Source organism: Protopterus annectens, chromosome 4.part0 (assembly GCF_019279795.1).
Source record: "Protopterus annectens isolate FY-2018-M chromosome 4.part0, PAN1.0, whole genome shotgun sequence".
Taxonomy (NCBI): Eukaryota; Metazoa; Chordata; order Ceratodontiformes; family Protopteridae; genus Protopterus; species Protopterus annectens.
This window is the reverse complement of record NC_056733.1, coordinates 1,457,423,429-1,457,450,749: the sequence shown is the minus strand read 5'-3', so window position 1 is coordinate 1,457,450,749 and position 27,321 is coordinate 1,457,423,429.

Here is a 27,321-nt window from a genome sequence, read left to right as displayed (position 1 = left end):
AAGCTATGAACCTATGCAGGCCTCCCAGCATCTTCTCTCCCACATGGCCTGCTGATGTCATCTACTATTAGTTGACCTGCAGTCTTGTAAAAGTCAGACTTGTGCCATGGCATGTGCATAAAGTACTGAGATCTGTAGTCTGTGTACTTGGATAAGTAGAGTTTCTATTCTGACTGCAATCAACTGTGTGTGTGTGTGTGTGTGTGTGTGTGTGTGTGTGTGTGTGTGTGTGTGTGTGTGTGTGTGTGTGTGTGTGTACATCTAGACAGAAAAGCAGAAGTGTGTATCCTATAGTTAGTGCTCCAATGTAATGGATTGACAGTATTTTGATACTTGCACATGCCTACACATTCATTTCATGCAGGCCTCCCAACGTCTTCTCTCCCATATACCCTGCTGATGTCATCTACTACAAGTTGACCTGCAGTCTTGTAAAAGTCAGACTTGTACTATGGCACTTGCATAAATTACTGAGTTCTTTAGTCTCTCTACCTTAGATAGCTTGGGATTATATTATCACTGCAGTCAAGTGTGTGTGTGTGTGTGTGTGTGTGTGTGTGTGTGTGTGTGTGTGTGTGTGCATGCGCTCTTGCTTGACATGACTGAGAGCCTTCTACAGCAGCATGTGGGACACTGTTATTAGCATATTCTCCTCAGCAGACACTGCTGATGTCATCAGTTATAAAGTGTTGTCTGAGACACTCCAACTCAGACTTGTGCTGCAGCACTTGTGTAAAGTACTGAGTTCTGTAGTTTATTAGATAGGTAGAGGCTCTATTCTCACTACAGTCAACTGTGTGAGTTTGTGCTCTTGTTTGACCTTACAGAGAGCCCTTTACACCAGCATGTGGGACACTATTACCATATTCTCCTCAACAGACAATGATGTTGTCATCAGCTATATCAGATTTGTGGATACACACCATTCAGAGACTGGCCTGGAGGCCAGGCAGAAATCACCTTATCCTATACAATGCAGATTACAGTGACATGACTTTCTATCTATCCACATACATATTGGCATGGTTTGTAGGCCTTGTGTTTTCTTGATGAGAGAACCCTGTGGTCTCTCCAGCTGCATGTGTCTGGTGGTACACACAAACAGAGCATTATACTCTATTAGTGTTTTGATGAGGATAGAGTACAGTGCTGTCATACAATCCTAAGATCTGAATATGATGGCATGACTTATGATGTGCACAACATAGGCTGTCAATACCAGTGTGGACATTTGGTGGTTGAAGTTCAGATTACTGTCTACATGTGTTCTCAGTGCTTGCATCATTGGGTTTCAGCATATCAGGACTGTTGTTATTGATGTAATTAACATAGAATTCCACTTTTCAGAAGGACAACATAAAGACCATTTCTGCATTTATTGCTAGATCATATGGCTTTGTTATCAATGATTTGTTTGTGTTAGCACCTCCTGTAGTATTCTCCACCACAAAATTGTTCCTCCTGTAGTATGTTATCATCATTAGTGGACTCAATGATTGCACCCAGAATGCAAGAATCAGCAAACTTGGTAAGCCAAAAGCCATATACTTTAGCCTGAACCTTTGAGAAATAGAGTCCAAACAGTAAAACGCCAAACACAGATCCCTGGGGTTTGCCAGTCATGACAGCACTACTGGTACAGGTTGATTCACCAACTTTCCCAGTATGTGTTCTTTTGGTGAGCCAGTTGGTTACCAATCTAGTGACATAAGGGTTAATCCCCAGCTGGGAGAGTTTTTCAATGATACCTGCCTGGGGGATTGTGTCAAAACCCTATGCCAGATCATATTAGGCAATACGCACTATTTTACCTTCATCCAGACCTATCATATGGAATCAATGGGCTGTGACAACATCACAGATTACCTATGGAGTGACTCAGCACATACATCTTCCTGATATGGTTGAATACACACTTCAACACACCCTCCACATGGGCTATGTTCCCATAGAAGGGTGTACATCAACACACATCCATCTGGGTTGGGGGGACAGCACCTGATGCTTGCATGTTTAGACACATCCTGACTCTCCTCAGGTGTGAGCTAGACCAACATGTCATCGTGGACCTCTTCTAAATGGACACTAGTAATATCCCAGCTGTGTGCAAAAGATGTGCGTGAGTTTTTTATGCCACTGTACATCATGTCTGTTACATCTGATAGATGTCCTCAAAGAGGTCATCAATGATATGCATGATGACAACACTATCATCTTGTGGAGCTTGATCAGCTTAAGGCATTTGACACAAATCCACACTGAGGTATTCAATCAACACTGTCATATAGGGCTATAAACAGCTGTATCACCAAATGGGTAGACCAGTGTATCACATACATGACATCTCACTATGTTGAAATGTGTGAAGTGACCAATATCTCAGGTCCAGTGATTAGGTCCATACATCAGGGCTGTCTGCTAGGTCCTTTCCTTTCCATTATTTAAGTGATGAACATCATAGATGACATATACACATCCTGTGTTCAAACAGCTGCCTGAAGGACAACAGATTGTGGGCAATCATTAACTCCAGCTGTGATATTAGTATAGTACAGACAGCATCACATATAACAAAATTGCTGCCACAGCCATGACAACACCTACAATACAAGAAAACATGGAGGATGTGTTTAGTCAGGAAAACAAACACACAACTAAGTATAATGTGGACATCACACCCCATAATCAGACCATTAGGTATGTGACCTGTGTCCTGGGGTAGATGGTATGTGGAACATCCACCAGCATGTGGTCACAGTGCTGACTACTTCCTTGTATGCACAAATACTAAGTATGTGAAGGACATCCACATCAGAAGCCATAATACCTCCATAGATCCCAGCCTTCATCACACCAATAACTGAGTACAACATGCCCTTCTTGATGTACCTCCTTATACATCTTCCAGTGATGTGTAACTGAAGTGTACCACCTTTGTCACAGTGAGCTGTCACACAGCTTATTGCCCATAGTTAGGTGCTCTTTTTGTGGCATAAACATGGCTGTCTGATGGTGCTGAACACCAATCAAGTTGTTACACAAGATGCATGTGTGCTACCTGTTCTGGTGATGCACACATTATATACATAGGTGTTTGAAAACATTAATGGTATGGATATCACTCATGACAGTGTTTGAAAACATTAATGGTATGGATATCACTCATGACAGTGTGGACTGTACCATATATATATATATATATATATATATATATATATATATATATATATATATATATATATGCGTGTGTGTGTATATATATATATATATATATATAGATATATATATATATATGTATATATATATATATATATATATATATATATATATATATATATATATATATATGTATATATATATATATATATATATATATATATATATATATATATATATATATATATATATATATATATATATATATATATATATATACCATACACTAGTCAACTCTGTATTGCTCCTAATGGCATATAGGTATAGTAGTGTCCCTCCTAACACCTCCAGCAGATGTTACTGTGCCAGAACAGTGTGTGTGATTACCCTCATAGAGTGTGGATGTATCATAATAAGTTGTTCAAGTGTGTTTGTGCAGAATCATCTCTTATCACTCTAAATCACATATGTTATGTCAGGCATGGGATTACTGGTGGTATTATTCTGGCATTGTCCATGATAGTAGTTGATTATTTTAATATTTTCATGAGCCTTTACCTGTGACTTGCTGGAGACCTCTGCTGAGAATACACTCATATTCAGACAAATCAGTTTGCACAGCTTCACGATATGCATCCTACAACAATTGTATGTTGGATCCCTGGCAGATGTACTCTGCATTATTGATGTAAAGGTGTTTCTCTCACACCGTCATCCTCCCCATTTTATGTCACCTTGTGTGACAATTGCATAATACACATTTTCTACCACCATTTTCCACTGACATGCCCTCATCTGCTGTACATTGGGCTGTTTCACCTGTCCTCTTTCCCTGTGTTAATTCCTACAATTCATCTGTCTGTCTCTGTTCAATTCACACACTTCCCCTGAGTGTTTATTTTGCATGGTAGTCCATATACCATTACAGATCATTCACACAGCTTCAATACAGAATGAAAGGAATAGGATATCACAATACACTGCACTGTAGATTCATTGTTCTGTACTGTGTTTAGATATAAGTTCATCCTCTCAACTGTAAAGATATTCACAGGATGTCCAGATGTGCTCCTTGTCAAATTTGTGGCTTTTAAGCCATATGACTGGAATGATCTCAGGACTGATGTAACTCAGTACTCCATACATTTTGAGTTTCATACTTCAAATCCTTCAGAACATACATTGGATATAAAAAGTGTACACCCCTGTTAAAATGCCAGATTTTTGTGATATAAAAAATGAGACCGCAATAAATCATTTCAGAACTTTTCCCACCTTTAATGTGACCTATAACCTGTACAATTCAATTGAAAAACAAACAAATCTGTTAGGGGAAAAATATAAAAATATAAAAAATAAAAAAATATACAATAAACTTGTTGCATAAGTGTTTTTATGAAGCACCTTTTGACTTAATTACAACATTCAGTTTTCTTGGGTAGAAGTCTATCCGCATGGCACATCTTGACTTGGCAATATTTACCCACTCTTTCTTGCAAAAGTGCTCTAAATCTGTCAGATTGTGAGGGCATCTCTTGTGTACAGCCATCTTCAGGTCACCCCACAGATTTTCTATTGGATTTAGGTCTGGGCTCTGGCTGGGCCATTCCAAAACTTTAATTTTCTTCTGGTGAAGCCATTCTTTTGTTGAATTGGATGTATGCTTGGGGTCATTGTCAAGTTGAAAGATGAAATTCCTCTTCATCTTCAGCTTTCTAGCAGACACCTGAAGGTTTTGGGCCAAAAGTGACTGGTGTTTGGAACTGTTCATAATTCCCTCCACCTTGACTAAAGCCTCAGCTCCAGCTGGAGAAAAGCAACCCCAAATCATGATACTGCCACCAGCATGCTTCACCGTTGGGATGGTGTTCATTTGGTGATGTGAAGTGTTGTTTTTGCGCCAAATGTATCTTTTGGAATTGTGGCCAAAAAGTTCAACCTTGGTCTCAGACCATAACACATTTTCCCACATGCTTTTGGGAGACTTTGTGTACTGTTTTGCAAATTTTTGCTGGGCCTGAAAGTTTTTGTGTAAGAAAAGGCTTCTATCTTGCAACCGTACCCATAGGCCAGACAAAGGGAGAATACAGGAGATTGCTGCATGTAGTACACAAACAGTACTTGCCAGAAATTTCTGCAGCTCCTTCAGTGTTGTTATTGGTCTCTTGGCAGTCTCCCTGTCCAGTTTTTGTCTTGTCTTTTCATCAATTTTGGAGGGACAGTTCTTTGCAGTTACTTTTGTCCCATAATTTCTCCACTTTGTGATGACAGTCTTCACTATGTTCCATGGTATATCCAATGTTGTGGAAATTAGTATCCTTCTGACTGATACCTTTCAGCAATGAGATCCCTTTGATGCTTTGTAAGCTCTCTGAGAACCATGGTTGTTGCTGTAGCAGGCAACTGAGTAAATGTCAGGAAAATCCTACTAGGACAGCTGAACTTTATTTGGGGTTAATCAGAGTCTCTTTAATTAATGGCAGGTGTGTACCCAAGAAGACTGAATGCTGTAATTAAAGCAAGTATTAGTTTAAGGGTGTGCACAATTATGAAACCAGCTTATTGTACATTTTTATTTTTATATTTTCAATAACAGATTTGTTTGATTTTCAATTGAATTTTACAGGTTATGGGTCACATTAAAGGTGGGAAAAGTTTTGAAATGATTTATTGTGGTCTCATTTATTATATCCCAAAAACCTGACATTTTAACAGGGGTGTGTACACTTTATATATCCATTGTACATCTTAACACAAACAGCTGGTAATTCTAGCACATTTCTATATGGCATATATGTCAAATATGTCCCTATTTCTGGGTCATTGTCCCCACATTATGTTGGCCTTTGTCCAGATGTCTTACACTAAGAGACTGAGAGCTATTTGTGAAGCCCTGATGATCATTGTGGCATTCCATGCAAAAACACAGACCGTCAGTGCTCTAGTTTCAACAGGTGTGCTACCTTGTTTCTTGCATGGTTTCCTGGCCAGCAACACTGTTGCCAGCCACAAAACCCTCACTTAAATGTGGTGAGCAGCAGGAATATGCATTGCATGCTGCTCTCACAGTGCACCACTGAGCACATATAAACTCCATGTCTTTGCATGAAGCCTACACGGAGTTACTGAATCCCAGAGAAAATCTACCCTGGTTTGACTCAGGAATCTTTTCCAAGCTTTTGCCTGTGTCACATTCATTGCATGCACTAGATATGTCACTGTCTGCCATTTATCCTTCATCTACCTCATACTCATTGAAGAAAATTAATGTGATAAACATGGTTAGAGTACATCTCTTACTGCAGTGCTGTATACACTCCGAGAACCCCTGCAGGGTTTCTGTCTTGGGCATGATTACCCCATATATAGCAGATTTACCCATCCTCCACATCTATTGCAAGTTCTTTGACCATTAAAAACATTTTAAGGCAACTAGGTGACCAGGCCTTGTGTTTAATACCGTAAAATACAAATTTTAGTTCTTTTTGGAAGAGTGACATTATCATTAGCATGTCTATACCCAAGTTCTATTATTTCTCACATATCTCACACACCTTCAGCCTTTCTGTGAAAGCCAGTCTCATCTCATTCAATCTGAAGGATCACACAATGATTTCACATGAGCCCCCATATACATAAATATACAGATATACCTAATAATACATTACAAAATGCTGTATGGCATATATTGAATAATATGCAGAAGAGAGAACAAAATGTGATGATTTTTTATGTTAATAATAACATGATTAATCCCCATTAAAATTTCAGATTACAGAACAAAATCTCAAATTTTATATGTTTTACCAGACAAGAATGGATCAAGAAAAAAAATCCAAGAATATCTTCCAAAAGTTAAAGCAAGTCAAATATAATCATTTAACATCATATATAGAAACAGTACTGCAGAATTGTTTTCTAGAAAATCTTCAGGCTCAAAATTACTCCAGTGGATTTGTACCTGAACTGCACTCGTTGCAATGATAATTTAAGTCTACTACTGCTAGATTCTTTGGCATAAGATTCAAGTGTTTTAAAAGAAATAATGCTAGTAAAATGTTTTATATTTCCACATAAAATACTGACAGCACTTATAAGCTGCCCACAGCTGAATCTGAATAGCCTATCAGTTTGCCTTAAATTGTTCTTGTCAGCTTCACAGAGACTTAGTATTTGAGTTGTTTTAATATATTTTATTTTTCAATATAGATAGTTTTAATGAGGCATTGTCTAGGTGAATTCTTTTCACAGCTCTAAAGATAAAGCATTTTCAGCTATCTATTAGAAAACACGTTGTATTAATAAAAGTAGAGTATTTAGTCTTGGTAAAACTATTGATGATTAGCACTGGAAGTTTGGTAATGTTTATTTTATTATTTCAAGTGACTTATTCAGAATGTACATAAACACACTTTTCATGGGAAACAAAGGAGATAAACTTCAGAACAATAAATAAAATTTGCATTCACAAATACATATTTCAAATAAGTTTATTTCAGATTTGTGGGGGCACCTGTGAGAGTTGTTTAAAAATTTTGGGAATCCTAAAAAAATAATTTAGCTAAAATTCAAAATATCAGTGGTGTGCCATCACATGACACAGAATATCTATACAATGATTTATTGTGGTAAATATGTAGTTTCTATAATTTTCTAAAGCACTTATTATTTCAGTTGGTGCATGTGTATGTGTATGTGTATGTGGTCAAAACTGCCTCCACACTTAATGTCTAGAAAAGAACAGACTATACCTTATAAAAATATATTAGATCCTTCAAGAGCAGCATTATTTGTTCTATTGAAACATATATGGCACAGACTGTCAAGTATACAATGTATGACAGTCTTCATATTAAGTGAAGTTTAAATGCCTGAATATTTAGTATAAATAATTCATGCTCTGTAATGAACTTAGCGACATATGAATAATTGAATGCTTCTTTTGAATGGCCAGCTTTAAATTATTTTTACTGAATTTCAAGCATTTTAAAGGTTTTACCTATTAAGGTATTGTAACACTGATGCACGCTAATGGGATTATCGTTAGAACACAAAATGATGAAAATTATAATTTGAAGACATGCGTAGAATGGAGTTAAACTGTTAGTGATGGAATAGAATGTCATGTGTTTTATCATGGCTAAACGTAACATATTTACATTTGTTTTGTTTTTCCTGTCTAGATTTATGATTACGTTATTTCATTCCAAAATAGATGAGAATCAACATATTCGGCGTCCTCACTCGTTCTATTAAGGGCAAGGCTGAATACCACTGGATGAACTGTGAAAACAAGTATGACACCACCATTTACCTTCTACACACTTAATTTCATTTATTTCATATCAGTGGACTGCAGCAAAAAATGTGTTCATCTATTCCATTAACTAAACCTCTGATGTGAGGGAAGCCCCTCACATCCTCCAAACCTACACTTGAAGGGAGAAATCTCCAAAAGAAGTGAATCACTGCCAGCACACAATTAAAAATTGCACAGCAAGGATTTCCATTGGAAAAAGTCGTCAACATGGTGTTCTTTGGCTTCTTTCTCTTCAGGCTACTAAATCTTGAGGAATTTCATCTCAACCACTTGTAGGGGAGCTGTTCACAGCAGACACTAAATCTTTATAGAAAACTGAATGATTAACAAATTAAAGAATATAGAAAGTTTTGCAGGGAGGAAGAGCCACATATATGCCAAAAGTAAGGAAAGTTTTGGCTGAAATGCATTGGTGCTGAGCTTATACAGACAGATATTATCCATAGCAACATTATGGCCATACAGGAAGGCTATTTTTTAACAAACAAGTATACTCTTCTTGAAAATAGAAAAATAGACAATAGTATCAAGTCAAGTCAAAATGATTTGTTGTCAACTCTAACAGTTGTGAAAATCATTAAGATGCTACTCATTATCATAAAATAAGTCATTTTCTTCAACCCAAATAAATTTATCACAGCAAAAGGATTTCACTAATCATAATCAGAGCCACAAAAATGTATAGACTTGGCTTAATAAAATTTTGCTACTTGTCTGAGCCCAAGTTTCCAATCCATGTGTTTTAAAATGTTTTACTTTTACAGTTATTTGTTTTAACATGATAAATTTCCATGTTATGATTTAAAATAAGACAAAACATATGTTACTTTTTCAATAACGTATATATTAATCTGCTGTATTTTGATGCATGTATCAAACCTGAATACTTAGAGATGTGTGTATGCTCAGTTTTTAATATTTTTTAAGCCAAGCACTATATTTTCTTTCCTGGCAATAAATACCATCAGTTTGATTTTGTATTAAGTTTTGAATTGTATGCACTTGTTTTCTTTCCAACTTTAGAACTTGATATTTTAATGCTAAGAAAATTAACGATGGAATAAAACATCACATGTAAAACCTATAATTGAAATTTCTTCTTTCCTTCTGTTTAGCACAACTTTGCCTTGGAACCTATTTACTAGTATTCCTTTATCATATTACTAAAAACAGTGAATCATATTATGAAAAGCAGGGTGCCAAAATGCAATATTGTTGGATCCCTTCTTCATAGAAAACCTGACAATAGAATCATGTTGATATTTTCTCAGGTTTAACATAATTTTTACTATAAGGTTCATAGGTAAGTACTAAGCTAGCTGCCCTTGAATGCAACTGTAAGGCTAGCCAATTTCTGAATCAAGTCCTTAATCTTGTGTCTGTGAGACCTTATCCAAACCCCAGTAATTTAGAATTAACCTCTAATAAACGTTGCTTATATTCCTTTGCTATTATAGTTTATCATAGTGTTCCCTCTCAAGGTATCAAAATCTTCTTCAGATTTAAAAAGTAGAAATATTTTTTTCCAGTGCTGATATACAAAACAGCTGATGTGGTGATGTGCCAGCAATATATACAAATTCTAAATTAGTCCAATTATCTTTTTTTTTCTGTTTGTAGTTTTCAGTTCTACTAATATCACTGAGGTGAAAATCTTTAATTATGACTCAAGCAAGCTGATAGCTGAATATATTTTTAAGAACAATTAACCCATTTTCTATGAATGTGGGAAAACAAGATTTTTACATGTCATAACAATGTTATGCTAAAAATCTCAGCCCAAGCAGAAATGATTGTCTTAAAAACATCATTTATTATTTCACCTGATCCCTTGGGTTTATTGCTCTTCAAAATGCTAAGTATTTCAATTTTTTTACATACATATACTTCTTACTCCGGTTGTCTTGTATTCCATTGTATTAAATTTTTTACTCTCATATTTAATTAACTACCATGGCTGAATTTGTGCCTGTCCCTTTTGCTATTAACTGTCAAAAGCTTACCGTACTGCTTCACTGAACCGTTCTTAACACATTCTTCCATTTACTTTCTACAAATTGCATTTGTTTTTCTTTTTATTAAATTACCATATCTGCCCCCCCTCTCTGTCATGGAAAACTTATAGGGCAGGATTCACAGCCTCCGTGTAAGAGTTACAAGGCTTACACGGAGGTTGCAGTTAAACGGTGTGACGTCAGCATGTCATGCATATGCATGAGGGCATGCTGAATCCCACCTAAGGCTTACACGGTCCGTGGAAGACAGTAGGGGGCGTGTCCGTAGGAAGAGCCCTGCAAGCAGACACGCCCCCAGAAGAGTAAATGTGCCTAAAGAAAACCCCCACGACAGAGTACATGGAAATGTGAATAAACACAACACAACACATGCCCCCACAGACTATGAACATAAAATTATATAAATGAACATGTTATTTTTTTTTAAATTGTAAAGATGTTTGCCCATGAGTGCGCTCGTTTGCGCGGGCATGCTGTAGCTCAGCTACAGTTAGCAGTCAGTGGAAAAGCATATAAGAACTACATATGCAAAGTAAGCTGAAAAGCAATAGCGTAGTGGTAGAGACGTTGGCTGAAGAGCAGGCAGTCATGGTTCGAGCCCCCACAACATCAATATTTATTTTTAGTGAAATAAGCACAAAACAAGTCCCTGACATATATGCACACATATAAAATTATATTTTATGTAAAATGTAATGAAATAGGCCATTTATTTTGAAGAAATGTGAGATAACAAAATAATAAATACCAGATGTGCCTATAGCTGAGCTACAGTTTAACAAGGTGAGGGCATCTGCCCGTAGGTGAGCAGTGGTTTAACAGGTGTAAAATGAGTGCCCAAAGGTGAGCAGTGGTTCAACAGGTGCAAAATGAGTGCCCGTAGGTTAGCCGTGGTTTAACACGCTGAAACTGTGTGCCCCTAGCTGAGCTGAGCGTAATATGCGTGCTGACAGCAAAATGAGGCGTAAACCAGCGTAACCCGTTTGCGCGGAGCTGCGCACCACGACAACAAGCTAACCGAGACGCGTTGAGCAAGCTGTAACAAAACTGCCTTTACACAGACACACCCCCTAGCCTGTCTAGACAGTCATAAAATATAAAAAGCAGTGGCCAGGTTCAAACCCAGGATACCATGCACCATAGTCAAGGTACTGAACCACTAAGCCATGACAGCTGTACTTAGAAATGCAGTAATAGCAAATATATAGGAATGAATAGAAAGAGGAGCATGACAAAGTAGGTTTTGTGAAGCTGATACAATTCCAAAATGGCCAATCACAGATAAGTGCGGGAAAAACGGCATATATAAGCCCCATAGGTGGGAATACACAGCATAACCGATTGTAGAACTAACTTGCAGCCAGAATGTCAGGAGTAGGTGAGGGTAGTTGCTTCCAAGCACAGAGGTGGGACATTGAGGAGTCCAGATATATGGTCTGGCTCCTTGTCCACAATCATGAGGCCCAACTCATGCAGGGCCAGGTCCTGTGGGGAGCATATAGGGCTGAGGCGTGGGACCGGTTGGCTCATGATCTCACCAGTGCCACAGGGATTCCAAGGACTGGTGAGCAGGTCCATCACCACCATGCGGACCTGAAGAGACGTAAGCAGGACCAACTGAACCTTTGGATCCAGGAGGCCTGGCAAATGCCCAACGCCCCACTACTGAGTAAGTTACATCTAATTATGTATGTAAGAAATTAACCTAGCTGATATTATGGAGATGTGTATTCCAATATTACTTTATTTATATTACAGCTGCAGGTGTCCGTTCTGCGAACCGCAGAGCCTATGGCGATAGGCTTGTTGCGCCACCAGGCAGGTCAGTAATCCTCTCCCTGTAACTGTAAATAAATATAAAAGTATGACAGTTAGCAAAAGAGTGCAGTGTAGTCACTAAGTAATAAAATGTGCAAGTAACAGTGTAAGAGTGTTTGCAAGTATTGCTTGATTACAAAAGTGTGTTGCAGTCTGTAATCCAAACAGAAAAATGAAAATGTCTGAAATAAAGATGCCCCACCTGTAATATAATAGTACACAACCTGCAGCAGGCTGAAAAGTACAGCTGCAGAAGATGAGCAAATCACATGTGTGAAATATATCCCTGTTGAAATACTGAAACATGACAGAAGTGAGACTGCTGGAAAGGATTGTAATAACTACAGGTAAAACATGTCAATAAAGCCTAGAAGTAAGTACCATCCTGAATTGTAAAATGAAAACAAGTGAGAGAGTGTGAGAAAGAGTTATGAATCCACCAATAAAGTAGTAATAACTCCTGAATAAAGTATACTGCAGTCAGTACAGAATGAAATGAATGTGACAAGCAGAACCAAACTGCTGTTCAAAATGTTCCTGCAGCTGGAATGTGTATCCCAAAATCTGGATATGTTGCTCTCAGTCTGCAATATGCAGATAGTATGATTGTCTGAAATACCAAACATCCACAGTTGTCTATAGCTATATAAAGCAAATGTAGCAGGATGGTGTAGCTGAACAAAGCCAGATATGAATGCATATGAATAAAGATGAAAATGTATATTGATGTAGCGGTAACATTCCTATCACCAACTTGAAGTAGTTAACACATAGGAAACTGTAGGTAGAACTGTAGTGTGTATATATCTGCAGCTATTAGAAATGTACAGCATATGTATTGGTATTTGAAGGTGTTAATTATATTTTCTTCACCCTACCCTATAACCACATATAATCCATTCCACATGAAATTGGTATGTGCAATCACAATTAACACCCCTGGACATTTGTCCTGTTGGGTCATACATATTTGCATGTACGTTGATGCATCTGCCCTGTTCATACATCCAAACCTGATGGCCTGTTGCCATCAATCAACCCTGCATGTTGTTGGACTGTGTATTGCTGTTCAAATTATGCATGTGTTATGCTCGCTGTTCAATGGTGTGAATATCTGGGTGTTTGGTTAATGGGAATACTAATGCATGCTGTTACAACTAATTGCTAATGGTATTGTATGTTACTAACCCAAACTGTCATGACATAATGCAAATCATAGGATGACAGGAAGGCGGGTTCCAGTGGACACACCTCTCCCACCTCAGCTGGCGAGTGCACCTGGCAGTAGTGCCCAGTCTGTACCCTCCTCCAGTGGCCCTGTGCCACCTGCGGGTGGAAGCACTGCAGGGGATGGGGCTCATCCCCCCTCTGCAAGTGTGGCCAGAGGAGAACCACCCCTCACCCTCCGTACGGACTGTGGTGCGTAGGGAGATCCAGGAATCTGTTCTTGGGCCCCTACGCCAGCTTGAGGCACAGGTGGCACAACTAATGGGCATGCCTGTTGCCCGGCCTACACAGCCCCCAGCACAGCCACATCCTGGGCAGTGAAGGTACAGTGGCAACTGCCCATGGGTGGGGATATCAGTTCCACTGTTGCCATCTGTGGGCTCATGGGCTCTGGATATTCAAACATCCATCTCCGTCAATTGTGTAACCCCCCCACACGTGTCATACCACTCTGTATCGTCTTGTTTGTCTTGTCTGTTGACCTACCCAACCTACCTCCCCAGCTATACTGACTTCCTTTACCTGACATACCACTCTCACCTGAAAAAAAAAAAAAGGGCACTCTGTACCCACAAAAAAATTACACCCCATACATAGCTGCCCATTTCGCACACATGTCTGCTGGACATGGAAACTGTCAATTACAATTGGCTGTACAACAAGTATTATTGTTGTCCTTACACCTCTCTCAGGGGTGGAAGGTTTCAAATGTCACACCAAATTACAAACATATGCACAGCTGTTGCTGATGAAGAAATGGGCAGCTATGGGCCTTACCTACATCCCTCCTGCAAAACCCAAGCTTGTTTCCCTACTGTCTTACCCTCTTTGTGACCCCTTTTTCACCACTTTCCTGTCTCCCCATTTTCATTTCTTTCAAAGAAAATAGCGGGTGTCATGAGTAAGCACTGTTAAGCGGTTGTAGCGGGTGCGTGGAGCTGAGCCGTGCGCATCGAGCTCCACGCAAAACCAGCGCTAACCCGGTTACAACTGCTTAAAAGTGCCTTAGTCACTCTGAATGACAGGTCCTGTAGTCAGTTCAAAAGCAAAATAAAATCCCACTGTCAGTCCTGAACCCAGGACCTTGGAAACAGTAGTCTGCATGACTTACCACTAAGCCATGACTGTTATATAAGAACATTGTGCTACAATAAATATATCATGTAATAGTAGGAATGAATGTAAAGGGAATATAGGATGTGTAGTACACAAAGCATGTCATCTATATTTACCGTCAAACTAGTGGATTTCTATAATAGTAGTGTGTGAACAGAAACAGCCATGCTAGTTGGTAGCTAGTAGGTAATAATGTCAGTTATTATATATATATAAATATATGTATATATATATATATATATATATATATATATATATATATAGTTGTAGGTGTCAGTGTACATACACACTTAGTACACGAAACAGGAGAGATGAATGGAGAAATGTAATCTACAACACTGAATCATTATGAGAGATACTAACCTTTACACTCACAGAACAGTGTCCACAGCATACCAGCATGGTCCCCACCCTGACAATCTGAAAGGGCAACTCCTATCTCACATACCCTTTTATAGCACTGTCCTGAAATCACAGTGAGAACTGCAGTCAGTACACAACTGGCTGCATGCAATCAGCAAATGCTGGCTAACAACTGGTGCAGAGGCCATCACATGGACATATGCAGATACCTAGAAAAGCATCCTGTACTCCCAGTCCATGCATGCAATACTTTCACTGCACCATCTGGAGGCAGAGAGAGAGAAAGAAAAGAGAAAATAAAACACAAACAAAAACTACACTTAAGAAAAACTAAGTTGAAGCTGTCATCAGTGACAGTATCAAGCTGGCAGCAGCAGGAACCTATACAAACAGTAACGTAATCAGCTGTGACAAACACAGGTAATGTAAAGTAACAATTTAATAGTCTACATACTGTGAACCCTCCATATGTGTTAGGTCTGTATCTATATGTATGTCCATGTGATAAGTTGTGTGTATCTTGTTTTACCCAAAGGGGATGACTATACATTTCATGCCATTCAGTGTTAGGCCATGATTCTGGCACCAGTTGTCCATTTCAGTGAGGCCTGTCTGTAGGATGTGTGTGTCAGCTGCTGTATCGACTATGGTGCCTAGTTTGCAGTCATCTGGGAACTTTGTCATCCACAACCGCATGTTTGCTTTCACATCTGAGAAGTAAATGCCAAACAAGAGGGGTCCTAGGACAGAGCCCTGTAGGATACCACTTGTGACTGGCTTTGAGTCTGACATGGCTCCCGCAATTTTGACTGTATGGATTCTGTTGTTCAACCAGTTTGCAACCCATTATGTGACATATGTATTAACATTTAAGCTGTTGAGCATGTCTATGATGCCTGAGTGGGGTATTGTGTTAAAGGCCTTAGGCAAGTCCAGGTAGGCTGTATGGACTGCTTTGCCCTCATCAATGGCTGTAGTGACTGTTTTGAAAAAGTCAACCAGGTTCAAAAGGCAGGATCAGCCCTTCACAAAGCCAAACTGGGTGGGATCAAGTGTCTGCAGGTCCCCAATGTCGCTGTATATGACTTCCATAATGAATCTTTCCATAGCTTTGCAGACCAGGCTGGTTAAGCTTATGGGCCGGTAGTTCCCAGGGTCTGTAGAGGTGCCTCCTTTGTGGAGTGGGACCACTGTTGCTGTACGCCAGTGTTCAGGTACATATCCCGTAGTAAGGCTAAGGTTAAATATCATTTTTATATGCGGTTGTAGCTCCTCTTGGAGTTCACATAGCACACATCCAGGGATACCATCAGGTCCCATTGATGCTGTGTGTTCTGCTTTGCTGTCACCTGGACATCTGAGATGACAGGGAGGTTACATTCAGCTGTGATAAGTATTTCTTCTTTTGGGGGAGAGGGAGGGGGGATATTTGCACTGAACCTGTCTGCCAGAATGTTGCCAATATCTGTGGGTTCAGTGAAGTTTATGTAGTTGTGTACTAACTCTGAGCATATCTGAGGCTTTTGGTTCATGTTTCTAACAAAACAGAAGAAGGCCTTGTGGTTATCTTTAGTGTCCATTTCTCTCAGAGTTGGCCTTGGATGTTGTTATGAGAGAACTTAGCTTTTTACTAGTGCTGACCACAGATGCCTTCCCTTTATGTGATTCTGCTCTGTCCTGCAGTAGCCTCCTTCTATCATTATACAATTTGTCTTTGGCTGGGGTCCACCAGACAGGATGCTTAACCTTTGTAGGGTCTGGGTTAGAAATTGTGTGCATGCTCCATGCATTCATGGGGATGTCCGTGGGAAGCATTTGCAAAGGGGTCAGCATTGTGGGTTGTGGCTTCCACTGGCCCAGAGGGCTGCATGGATACCATCTCAGGCCTAACAAGTGAAGATCTGTCTATTCACATATACTTCAAAGTAGTCTACTGTGCTGGTGGTGGTGGTGGGATATGTATATCCAGACAGATTAGTTTGTGTCCAGATCACACTAGTGGATGATGTTCCACATACAGTACCTTTTTATGAACCCCCAGAGTGAAGTGTTGCTTTGGACCTGTCTCAGTGTGCTGACTGATGAGGCTTGGTACTATGTTGTATGGAATGTGGCAGGTATTGTTGCACAGGTGTCAGCTGAGCACTGATATCTGGCCATGTACATGTGTATCCACCAAGAGACACACACATGCTACATATGGGAGTAGTAGTATTTCACTACAGTTGAGTATCATGTATAGTATGTGTGCCATATTTTGCTGACATAGTTTGCTGATACCCTGTTTGTGTTCTCTTTCAGGGACATGGTGCGTCAGCGAAATCCTGCCTACTCTGCAGAAGATGAAGAGATACACCAGAGCCTGGTGCGGGATTATGACATACTGTTTTCCCGCACCAGCCAGAATCAGCAGGAGAGGGCTGCACTGTGGCAAGACCTTGTCCGTAGGGTAAATGACATTGGCACACATAATAGGGCATATGAGCAGGTACGACATCACTGCAGTGATTTAATCAGAAATGTCCATCAGCGTGCGTCGGATATCCACAGGCAACAGGTCGCCACAGGAGGTGGGGTGGCCACACATCCCCCCCTCACCAGACTGGAGGGGCTACTCCTAAGTGTTGTGGCTCCAGCCCAGGAACATCAACAGCAACACACCTGCATTATGATGGAGGCTGGAGCCACACAGCAACACGACATGGAGCGTGCAGGTAATATGCCATATGTTCACTTGACTGTTCTGTACACTGTTAGTTTATGCATGTGTAAGGTGTGTCCTTGGTATGTAGCTGTCAACATAGTATGTAATTGTGCAGGTGTGATATTGCCAATATCAGCAGCTGACATGTGAAAGGCAACTGTTGTACTACTGAACTGTATCATATGCGGTATCAATCAGTTGTGCCCACTGACATTAATCCCCTCATTTCTGCAGGTCCCTCCAGTGTTACAGCAAGGCAGCCCATCCATGCTGGTGAGTGTGTATTAACAATACCTATAATAGTCCTGATAGTGCTAGTAATAATAGTAACTCAGTAGTGCTCTGTGTGTGCATGTGTGCATGTGCATGTGCATGTGTCCACGTGTGCATGTGTGTGCATGTGCATGTGTGCGTGTGCATGTGTGCATGTGTGCATGTGTCCATGTGTGCATGTGTGCATGTGTGCATGTGTCCACGCGTGTGCATGTGTGCATGTGTGCATGTGTCCGCGTGTGCATGTGTGCACGTGTGTCCACGTGTGCATGTGTGTGTGTGTCCACGTGTGCATGTGTGCATGTGTCCACGTGTGCATGTGTCCACGTGTGCATGTGTGCATCACTGGTAACATTGTGTAGACATTGTAAACTGTGTTTCCTGTCTTCTTCCCACAGGTTCTGGTGCTGCTCTGGTGTCCTGCAGCAGGGAACCTGAATCTGGTGCCACAGGTACTGATAATGATGATATCTGTGTAATGGCACAGGAAGGTGTGTCAGGGTCCATCATTGGTCAGCCAGTTGACAGTACACAGCTGTCAACCCCATCATTGCGCACAGTCATCCTGCCAGTACATCCTATGTCACCATTGTCCCTAGGTGATGGACAGGATACAGTGGGCATTGACCAGGGTAATGTAGTATCAGTGGCACATGCTTCCACACACAGCAGCCATGGGCAGGGTCCTGAGATGGTACCACACAGACAGTTGCGCATGGGTTCTCGTGGGAGCATCCGTGGGCGTACTGCCTCTGGCAGACGTGCCCAAAGAGGTCTGTCAACCTCAGCTATGTTTCGGGCTGTCATGCAGGCACAGTCACGTATGGAAAGGTACACCAGACAGGGTCTGAGGGAGCTGAGAGCATGATGCACATCCATGACTGACAGTATGCGTGACATTGCGGATGCTATACGTAATTTCACAGATGTCATAGACAGACGTTGTGGGGACATATTACAGCAGTTCCACAACCCACATGTCCATGAGCCAGGGCAATGGTGGGCGGTTGCGCGTCGGCGTGGCCGTATGCCAGCAACAGCAGCAGCTGGCAGTCGGCGTGCGACAACAGGCCCGTGGATGCCCCATAGTGCCAGCAGCAGCCCCAGCAATGCTGGGTCTGTGCTGTCAGACGCCCCAGGAGACCCGCATTACCGTGGCTCTGGACAGTCCCAACAGGGACCTGTGTCCAGTCAACCCACTTCTGATGACAGTACCCAGTCTGGCTTAGTACGGATACGTCCGTAGCACCCCTGCCAGGCACAGGTACCGTGTCCGTGCCACAGACACTGATCTGTATGACCTGCCAGGTGCAGTCTGTGGCTGTCCACAAACTCAGTATATGGCAGCCATGAGGTGGAACTGTGTGCATGCATCACACATGCGAAATGTTAACACCTAGGGCTACCGCATACACGTACACACTGCATCAACAGTGCCCCACCCTGTACTGCTGTCCCTCACCAACACACATACATGTCAATTTGGTATCAGTGGCAGACTCAGGCATACCTGTTCACACCCTGTGCATATGATGAAACTGTGCCACCTCCTGCAATCTCCAACATCAGTGCAGGAACAGGTAACTTGTTGCTGATGCACAGGGTGACTACATAGAAGTGTATCAGTATGTTGGTAACAGTACAGTGTGTTGGTATGATTGTGTGTATATCCCAGCACGCCTGATGCAGTAACTGTATGACTGTCTTGAATTGTTATCTACACCCATAGTACGTACCATAGTGTAACAGCTGCACATTTTTGCATACCGTGGTAAGGATGTCAACAGATAGCCACATACATAGGTAGCACAGGGGAAGCTAATGCAAGTAGTGATAATGATGGACATGTACTAATGGTGGCATGTTGCCCACAATGACTATGTGTGATGTTGGCGCGTTGATATGTGTGCAGTACCAATGTAATTTAAATTAAATTAAATTTTAAATAATGTCAGTTTACCATGGACATCTGAGCTGTGCATTCCTGGGTACATGTTTATAGTGCCTGCATATTTGCACTGTTACCTACTGAAGTGTTACCCTTCTTTGTTGTACAATGGATTACTTCCAGCCCTGCTTACTGTAGCTTTGTTTGCATGCATGTTTTGCTTGAGGTTCCCTGGAACACTGATTCCACCTGCAATGCAGATTTACAGAGCTTCTGTGGATTCTAGTGACATCTGCGCGTACTATACGTATGTCAAGCTCTCACTTGACAGCCCTTCACTGTCTGTCCTGTTCACGTATGCGTTGCCTGTGACACATTGCATATGACTTACCTGGCATTTACCCGTGTGCAGTCATAAATGCCAGCTATGAAATCAGAAGCAGTACACCCACACATACACACCTTCAGTATGTTGTTCCCCATTGGCCCTATGTGGTAATCACCATGGCAAACACACTACTATGGTAGCATTTGCAAAGGTAACTTGTGAAACACCTCTATTGTCCAGTTGTGGTATATGTGAGTCATGTGCCAATGTCACAGCTGCCACATGTATGCAGTCAACCATCTCCCTGGCCAGGAACGCAACACATGTGTGAGATGCAACCACATACCCAATCTGGGGACTGAGCACTCTGAACCCAGTACTGCCATACCCTGTCAGGTGGCATGACATACTACAGTGACTACAATACCAGTCTGACATAAACCTGCACTGACAGCAATCCAAACACGAACACACTGGGGCATACTTGGAGCCTCAGAATAGCATCCTGTCTGAGCATCACACACCTCCAGCTGGCACACAGGCATCGTTAAGTGGACAGAGCACATGACACATGGCACACACATCCTGTGTGCCAAACACTCTCAGCCAGGGCTACACAACACACCTGCTACAGATGTGTCAGGTACCTCTCTTGGCCAGTGCAGTGGGGTCCCGCTCAACAGGCTGTACATGGTGAAGGTCACAGTGATATGCCTGTGGGGCACTATGGTCCACCACATAACACATGCATACAGGTCAGTCAGAGGCATGGACACATATAACTCAGTCATTGTCCATGCCACTATGGATGACCTGAGACATATCCCTGGACTACATGATAGGGAACATAGAAGGGCTCTCACAGCATGTGGCATGGGCAGTATGAGCCTGACCTTGGTTGCCATCATACCCCACCAGGTATGCTACCACAATATGTAGGAAGGGTGTTCTATGTCTACATTTTGCTCAATCTCCAATGTCATTCATAGGGTATCCAATGGCTGTCAGCATGCTTACATGGTAGGGAAGCCACAATGATATGCGAGGGGCAGCTTGCACGTGTCACCCATGGGCCATTGTATATTGGCAAAGCCTCTTGATACACACATAGTGTGCTGCAGGGCTCAGATTACATAGCCACCTCGCGGGTATCACAGGATAGGACTAACCTAACAGTAATGCTACAACACAAAGTGTACACTGCAAGATGCATGCACTGGACACTGTCCTTAGCATGGTAACTGCAATATCTGTGCAGTAACAGATTCCTGATTCACGGATCACAGGTGCAACCCATCACTGCCAGGTTATACCACATACCATGCCTGTCGTCCCCTACACATGTGTGCCGCATGGACAGGGAGGTATCTCAAGGCACCACAGATACACACACCTCCAGGTTGTTGGCACAGCACAAAGCATCAGGGCCTATCCATGTGCAGCTAACAGTGTGTTGGAATGCCTTCTGGTTCATAGCCTGGCACACACAACCCTCCCATACACAGGAAACCCACCTGTCCTCCTAACAACACTGGCAATATGACAGTCTCTACATATGTCTTTATATGGCTGGACTGCATCCAGCCAAACTGTGAGGATTACTGTAGCTACACACTAGCTGAAAGGTTCCAGCATGTAGTCACTGAATTGCAGTGGAACAACATGTTACCACTCCCACAACAGGTGGGAACATGCAGCACCTGTTCATCGACTACATGTAGACTATATGGCCCAGACCAGATGTGTATCGCCCACTGTTAGGATGATACCATATACAACTCACACTGTATATAAACATACGCAGCCCTGCACAGTAAGACACAATCATAATGTTATGCAGTGCAAATACCATTTATTCACTTGAGGCGTGTCAGACATGGGAACTATTGAAGGTCACAGGTATATATGTGTATGTGGCACACATACATCATGTGCATTGCCATTGCTGGTTTAGAGCAATGCATTGTTATGAACAACAACCCACACATGGGCATTTTGTGTGACACAAACACGTGGCAGTTGTGGGTTTCCAAACATACCTAACTGTGCTCTGACAGTAGTAAGAGACCCAGTAGCGGGCGCTATTTGCATTACTGGCGATTTGCCCTGTTTGGACTTATAGTGTCGTGACATCACCTGTGTTTACTGGGGGAATATGCAGCATCTGGTGTATTGTAGTAGTTGCCAAAAGGAACTGTTCTCTCACACTTGCAATTACACACACCCTACTACCCCCACACACACTTGCCATTTGTAGGATTCATACCCCTACCTAACTATGTTCACGACACCGAGAGAAAGCGCATTAGCCAGTGCTATTACTGGAGGTCCCTCTTCTCTGGCTGTACTTATAGGGTGCTGACATCATCAGTGTTTGGAAAGGGTAATGTGCATCATGTAGTGTGTTCTCCTGATTGCCAAAAAGCACATATCTTTTATACCGAATTGTACACACACAAACTCCCCTCATCCACACACTTGCCATTTGCAGAATTCAAACCCCTACCTATCTAGGTTATGAGATTTGAGAGACTTAGCAGAGCTATTCAACTGGGGTTTCCTTCTCCGGCTGTACTTAGTGCTGACATCATCAGTGTTTGGAAAGGGTAATGTGCATCATGGTGTGTTCTCCTGTTGCCAAAAGGGACTTTTCTTACAGACTGACCTGCACACACACTTACCCCCCTCCACACACACTCGGCATTTGCAGGATTCATCCCCCTACCTAACTATGTTATGACCTGAGGACGCATTAGCAGAGTGCTATTTGCATTACTGGGAGGTTTCTTCTCCTGCTGTACTTATAGGGTGCTGACATCATCAGTGTTTAGAAGGGAATGTGCATCCTGTAGTGTATTCTCCTAGTTGCCAAAAGGGACATTTCTTTCATACAGACTTGCACACACACTATCCCCCCTGCACACACACTGGGCATTTGCAGGATTCAAACCCCTACCTAACTATGTTATAACACTCCAGACGGACCCATTAGCAGAGCGCGCTATTCACATTACTGGGAGGTTTCTCTTCTCCTGCTGTACTTATAGGGTGCTGACATCATCAGTGTTTAGAAAGGGGAATGTGCATCCTGTAGTGTGTTCTCCTAGTTGCCAAAAGGGACATTTCTTTCATACAGACTTGCACGCACACTAACCACACTGAACATACACTGGGCATTTGCAGGATTCAAACCCCTACCTAACTATGTTATGACACTTGAGACAGATGCATTAGTGAAGCGCACTATTCATATTACTGGGTGGTTTCTCTTCTCCTGCTGTACTTATAGGGTGCTGACATCATCAGTGTTTAGAAAGGGGAATGTGCATCCTGTAGTGTGTTCTCCTAGTTGCCAAAGGGACATTTCCTCAACAGACTTGCACACAACAACCCCTCACACACACACACACACACACAGAGCATTTGCATGGTTCAAACTCCTACCTAACTATATTATGACTTGAGGGGCATTAGCAGAGCAGCTATCCATTACTGGGCATCTGTTCTGCACTTTTATTTATAGGGTGCTGACATCTTTATTTCTACAGAGGTATGTACATCTAGTACTACCTGTCAGGTGGGGATAGCATATATATGCATTTTGCAGCCACCTACTTCAGGGTCAGATATGCATCGCTGGCAGGTTATATTCTATACCATGCTTTGTGAAACAGGACCTGTAACACAAGACAACCAGTCCAGACCACCTCCCACATCCAGGACACACACTTTGCTTCCCTGGGAACAGTGCCAGGATATGCAGGTGTTCACATACTATTCCAGTTGTTAACGTCAGGTACAGGCATATTGTGTGTGAACTACTCAGGCCTACAACATTACCCTACAGCCACTGCAATTTGTGAGTCCATGTGCTATGGCAGAACCACTCACCACAGCCACAAGGGGGAATACATATTGCACCTGACCATCTGCAACATGGGTACTCACTGTTCCACACCAGAGGTAGACCACCATTGTTGATATCTGACCATACCCACCTTTCCCTGGACATCCATATCCCATCCCACCCCCGGCTAGGTTGTCACTGCAAACAAACTGTATTTATCACAAGCAGACTTTACACTTGTGAAGACTGGGGTGGAAGACTTCAAAGGACCCATTCTGGGTGAGTATACAGGCCACTCTGCATAATCCTTGTCAATTGCATTCTATGAGCATGTGGAAGGTTTGCATTGATCATGCTATCCCTAATATACCCATGACTGCTCCACAACTGTACACCTGTCAGGTGTACACCAGCCATATATGAGCTGTCCAACAGACAGAGTGAGCTAATACATTGCAGAGCAGTAGCCCACAGAGGGAGGACATCTCTGAACAGTACCGGCACGACACTTCAATCCCACATAATCATCACGACACAGTTTTGACAGTGAAATTGTCCAGACAATGCAGATAAGGCTCCTCTCAGTCTGTTATTGGCACCCACTTACTGTTAGAGGTCCTCAGCAACCCTCTTCCAGCACACACCAACAACATGGATGTGGCTTAGCACATTCAAACCCTGGGATCTCCACTGTGTCCCTGCTTGACAGAGGCACAGCACACTAGCCTCATGTGACCTACTTTACAGTGGCACAGTAGCCTACTGTACTGGGAGGCAGGCGCCAAACACTCTGGCTAAGCTGTCATTCCCTAGGGCAAACAGCCTAGTGTTGACCTCTACACCCATATGTTTAATTGTCAGATGCACATTATTTGTTGCTGATAGACTGTTTCAGGTCTTTATTATGGTATTTGGGGGAAACGGACAAACTATTTTCTTCATTTAATGCACTATTCATTCTTAAATAATGACTCGTTGTTATTTTAATAGATCTTGTCCTGATATATTCACTTTTTTATTAGCTGGTATTTTACTTGGATACTTTTTTAATGTAAATGGAATAATTATGATATTCTGCACTGGCATTAAAATTGCTTGGTATCAAGAAACCCTGACCTCCTGGCAGGCTTTATAAAAATATTTTAATATTTTAACTTTTTACCATTAACTGTTACACTTATTTAAAACATATAGACTTGTCTTTAATATTTAAGGTAGATATTCCTATTATTTCTAACTAAAGTTATTAATCTTCCTTCTGTTTTCCAAAAATCTTTAGTTCTTTATACAATTTCACATTTTTTCTAATCTGGTACTACTATTATACCTTCTTCTGCTATCCAGCAATTCTTGAAACCTAGATATTTCAAACTGTTTTATAAACCATAAAATAATATAAGTCATAAAATGTACTCAAGTTTAGCAATATTCCATGACAAAACTTGTACAGTTCAACCCTGTTCAACACTTCGCTCTTTTAACTGTCAATTATCAAGATTTGGCTTGACTAATGACAATGCACATCCCAGCTTCATCAAATTTAGTGATGTTGTCTACTAGTTCTTTATTTAAATAACAACGTCATCACACATCTGTTTGATTTTTTCAGGGGCTTCTACCCAGGCTATCATTTATATGAATTTGTTTCTGTCAAACAGGTTCAATCAAAAATGTTGTCTTTCTATAATTTAGATACCTTATATAGGGAGATCAGTGCCACCTTATGCACCAATTCCTGATATAAAAATAAGTTCTTTCTTTTTCTTCATCTTTACTTTGCCCAATCCATTTATTGCTTTCTTGCCTGTATTCTGTATAGCTAGCACTTCTCTCTTCATCTACATTCTTATTTCTATTCCTGTCTATTTTGATTTAGATTCAGAAATTTCTATACTTCCTTTCCTCAGAATTAGTTCATAAGTTGATGCTGCAGAATACTTTGATTTGTTAGTTCTTAACATTCTTCATATGCTTTCCAAAGCATAGTGTTCTCTAACCTTTTTTCCATTATCTTTCACTAGTTTATGGTTATTAAATTTAATTTCTCATCCAAACATCTGAGATATTATTTTTGTCTCCGATTTCCTTTATTCCTAATATTTTTTACTATTACTTTCTTGTTATCTTTGCTGTTTTCAGTAGTCATCTCCCCTCAGTCTTTCATACTTTTCTATAACCGTTGTTTCTGTATTATCTAAGGAAATCATACTTTCGCTATATTTCTGTGTATTACTTTCAGTTATACCTTCTGTCTTTCCTTCACTTTCAATGTCATTCATACACTGTTATTATTGTTATTGTTATTATTATTGTTATTATTATTAGTATTATTATTATTGTTATTATTATGCTTTATTTATTGCAGGATTTACAACTGATTTCCATGCTGTAGATTTTTATAATCTTTAATTTGGTTGCAATCAGATGTAAATTTTTGCTAAATACTTAGTTTTTAAGAAGCTTCAGATATATCAAACTTAAATATACTTTTCCCTTATTTAGAGGAGGAAAGAAATCTGCCATTTAAAATTTGAATAGCAACTAATTTTCTTAACAAACTATGGCAGGCCTCAGGTTCTTAATGTTAGAGGAGCAATATTTCCATATGAGAGGTCAAAGCATTCTTCCACTAAACAATTAATACCACTAAGGATCTCCTAACCTGATATAAAATGTTTACAGCCAACAAGTCAATAACCTTCTGGCACATTGGCAGGGTAACTTCTAGATCAATTTTAGCTTATTCTAATTTCTTGAAATAAACAGAGTAATACTTCAAACCAGTTATAAAAATACAGCAGTGCAAATATGCCAGATGTTCTCTATAAGTTAATTAATATTAAAAAGGCCTGCTTATTGTATCTTAGCTGTTTGCTTGTAGGATGTAGTTGAGGTATCATTGTCCTAGTAAATTTTAACATGTATCTTCTGACACACTTTACCTAAATATTCTAAAAATTCACCACTGTAATAGTCTAGAGCTATAGCAGTTTTTGCCTAATGGACTATATATAAACATACTACAAAATTACAGCAATTGTGTACAATATAAGACATTAAAACATTAAAATGTATAAACTGACAAATACAATGTCAAAATAAACAATTGCAATGGTAATTCCTATGTACTAATGTGAGCATGGCTTATCAATGTAGTCTGTTCAACAGTCAATGGTTAGTGATGTTCACTCACCAAAATGTCACTTCTAACTAGATGAACTAATAACATCAATCAAATTTAAAACTGGATAATGTAGTAATCTCAT